Source organism: Mustela nigripes, chromosome 1 (genome assembly GCF_022355385.1).
Source record: "Mustela nigripes isolate SB6536 chromosome 1, MUSNIG.SB6536, whole genome shotgun sequence".
Lineage (NCBI taxonomy): Eukaryota > Metazoa > Chordata > Mammalia > Carnivora > Mustelidae > Mustela > Mustela nigripes.
Window position 1 is genome coordinate 30,808,441 of NC_081557.1, and position 4,138 is coordinate 30,812,578.

The following is a 4,138-nucleotide window of genomic DNA, read 5'->3' on the forward strand; positions in this document are numbered from 1 at the left end:
AACTAATCCCCTGTATTAAATTCCCTCTGCTGGAAATATCTAAAGTGGTCCCTGTTTTGTTTTGTTTCTCTCTCTCTCCGGACCCTGACTGAAACATTTAGTGATCAGAGGAAAAAAAACACAGGAAGGCTGGGTAACACAATGGAAAAATTATCTAGGTGAACAGAAGAAACAAAATTGAAAAATTATTTTCTAGTGTAGGAGGAGGAGAAGCTTAACAAGCTCAACTGGTCAGTTAAAATTTAACACCTCTACTGGATTCATCCCAGATGGGATAAATCTTGGGAACTCTGTAACCTTAAGGCAAATTATTTATTCTCCCTCTGCTTTGGTTTCCTCATTTGTAAAATGGGGTTAAAAATAGTACTGTTGTTACAGGTTTATTGTGAACATGAAAGAAACTGCCAGCAATGCCAGTTCATAGCAAGTCACTAATAAATGTTGGTTAGAATAGGACCTTTTACCTTTTTAGTGCCTTCATGAAACTTATCTTCTTAAGAATAGTATCTTAAGTAGAATAATACATTATAGAAAATTACATGAAAGAATAAATAAGTGTATGCCTGAAACTGACATATTAAAGAGAGAATAACGGCATGTATTCCATATCTTCAGAGACAATCCTAGGAGTATAACTTATTCTTGAAGTTCACTCTTGATCCTCAGAATGAAGATAGGAGAGGAGATGATCTGTGCCCCGTTTACTCACACCTTCCTTGGTTATTTAACTTATACTCCACTTTTCTCTCACTCTACCATTTAGTCAAAAACGCACTTTCTTTTTTTTTTTTTTTTTAAGAGAGGGTGAGGGGCGATAAGGTAAAAGGTAAACAGTGAGAGAGAAGCTTAAGCTCCATGCCCAGCACAACCTGACATGGGACTCCATCTCATGACCCTGAGATCATGACTTGGGCCAAATTCAAGAGTTAGAAGCTTAACTGACTTTGCCACCCAGGCACCACACTCTCCCTACTTTTTTTTAGAGAGGGAGAGAAGGGTGGGCCAAAACACACTTTCTAACCTCACTCACAATATTCTACTAGGGCTTTAATTTTTTAAGATTTTATTTATTTATTTGACAGACAGAGATCACAAGCAGGCAGAGAGATAGGCAGAGAGAGAGGGGGAAGCAGGCTCCCCCCGAACAAAGAGCCTGATATAGGAACTCGATCCCAAGACCCTGAGATCATGACCTGAGCTGAAGGTAGAGGCTTAAACCACTGAACCATCTAGGCACTTGTCTATTTGGGCTTTAGAAACCCAAAGTAGCAAGGATATAAGAACAGAGGCCAAAGTAAGAAGAATGTACTGTAAAGGACTGTAACCTGAAAGATTCTTGCTCAGTCCTTTTTTCTGGGATCATCTCTTCTCTCTTTTCCATAATGTTGCTTTTTCTCCTATGCTTGACAGTCTTTACTCTTCTTGGCTCCTTTATTTAAAAAACCTGAAACAATATCCTAGAGCACTTAACACATCTGTGGCAGGAGCTAAAGGTCCACTTAACACTTCTGTGGCAGGTCATGGTCATGGTCACCAGGACCTTACTTGCAATGTCAACAAAGTATTTTTTCCCCATTTTTAACTTTAAAATTAGATTATCAAATTGTTTTCCCTGCTCATTGTCCAACTGTTTCATATGTTCCCATATAAGACCCTTCAAAATTTGGCCCCTGCTACTCTCTTCAATGTCCTTCTTACCATTTTCCCCCATATTCCATTTCACGATTATGTCCCAGCAGTGTGGAACCATCTACAGATGCCACCAAATCACTCCCCCATGTGTTTTCTTGTGTTGTTCTCATCTTCTGGAACACTGTCTATTGTGGTATTTTTTCAGATATTTTCATTTCAACCCGTCCTTTTGAGGACTGCCCTGACAAATTTTTACCCCAAAAGGAGGAGTTAGGTGTTCCTCCTTTCTACTCCCTTCGCATCTTATGGTTACCTCAATCACAACCGTTAGCACATTGCTTTTAAAGTCATAGTCTCTAACCCTTTACATATTTAGAAACAAGGGCCGGTGTTCTTTTATTCTTTTCCTTCTTTAATTGACACACAGTTGGCACATAATAAATATTTTGGGCTAAAAACCAGGTCAAAGTATGCATTCAACACATTTTAGTCCTAATGTTTCAATCTACAATTTTTCCCCTCTAGCGTGAATAATTTAAGTACTTATTTTTGTTGTCTTTTCCTTAAATTATCTAGATAATTGTATCAAGAGATAATTGCAGCATTTTGTGCCTGCTTTTTTAACGTTATGTACGGTACTTCCTTCCCCTAAAAACAATATAATCCCTACAGTTTTTCTGGGAAAGAATAGTCATTTTTTTTTAAATTTTTTATAAACATATATTTTTATCCCCAGGGGTACAGGTCTGTGAATCACCAGGTTTACACACTTCACAGCACTCACCAAAGCACATACCCTCCCCAATGTCCATAATCCCACCCCCTTCTCCCAAACCCCCTCCCCCCAGCAACCCTCAGTTTGTTTTCTGAGATTAAGAGTCACTTATGGTTTGTCTCCCTCCCAATCCCATCTTGTTGGTGGGAATGCAAGCTGGTGCAGCCACTCTGGAAAACAGCATGGAGGTTCCTCAAAATGTTGAAAATAGAACTGCCCTATGACCCAGCAATTGCACTGTTGGGTATTTACCCTAAAGATACAAACGTAGTGATCCAAAGGGGCACGTGCACCCGAATGTTTATAGCAGCAATGTCCACAATAGCCAAACTATGGAAAGAACCTAGATGTCCATCAACAGATGAATGGATCAAGAATAGTCATTTTTTGATTCTTTGCCTATGACAATGAGTGTTAAAACCTGGGAGGGAAAAGAAATGACTCACCTCTTTCAGCAGGTGCGGCTCATTGGCATTTTTTAGCTAGGCTTCATTTGGAACTCCTGGGGATTTTTTGTTTTTGTTGTTTGTTTTTTAGTGAGAGAGAGTGCGGGTGAGAACTCAAGTGGGGGAGGAGCAGAAGAAGAGAGAGAGAGAATATTTTAAGCAGGCTTCACGCTCAATCTCATGACCCTGGGATCATGACCGGAGAAGGAATCAAGCGTCAGGGGCATTACCAACTGAGCCACACAAGATCCCCTGAGGTCTGGTTTTTAACAATCTCCATGGAATATAGTTAAGTCATGAGCACTCGTTGAACACTGGTGGATCCGACTGGACAGGACAAACTGCAGTAGAGACCACCCCGCAGCCCTCAGAAACATGAATGCATACGTGACAACTGGGCGATTTGTTGAAGCCACCTGAATAGGGAAGATTTGAATCAATCTACTTAAAAATCTTCTCTGGGGTTCAAAAAGCTCTTTTCCTCCTATGTAATTTGAAAAGTGCCCCCAAGCATATTATTTCTTCAGAAGTTCCTCCCATTTCCTAGCTGTGCATAGGTCCTCTGCATGTACCTTTAAAGTAAAGTTTCTTTCCTTGCAGATTTTCCTAGGGAAACAATACCCCAGCCTTTTCAGCTACACAATATTTATCAGATCAAATGACTTCAAATTACCTGATGGCTCCTCACCATTAGATTTTGGTCCTTCGGCCAGTAGGTCATCATTTCCAATCATGACCTACTTGCTCGTAATCGCCTGTCTCCAACACACCCCTTTATCATCGTTCCACTTCCCCACACTGCCTGACAGCAGAATTCAAGTGCTGATTTACCCGGCTTGTTAGCAGTCTGCCATCCTTTTAGGATTTTTTTCTCCCTCAAAGCACCTTCAGATGTTTAAGTTACCCATTCATATATCCTTGGAGGGGAAAACACATACTGGATAAGCTATGCATTTTCTTGACGACTCATCAATATGGCTAAGATGCTTTGAATTCTCCAGAAAAGCATTAACACAATTTCTGGCCAGCAATCTATGCAGTTGCCTATGACAATGAGGCGAGAGAGGACATCAGTAGGAGAAAAAGCATCAAAGGAGACTCTCTAAATAAGAACTCTCATGCATTGAGCAACTAGGAAATTTAGGAACTTCATAAAACTCTCTCAAGATGTGTGGTATTAATCTCCTTTTTTGATAAACAAGGATGCTGCCTTTTAGGGAGGTTAGTAACTTGTTCACAGTTGACAGGACTAAGGAACGAAGAAACTGGGATTCAAACTCGGGTC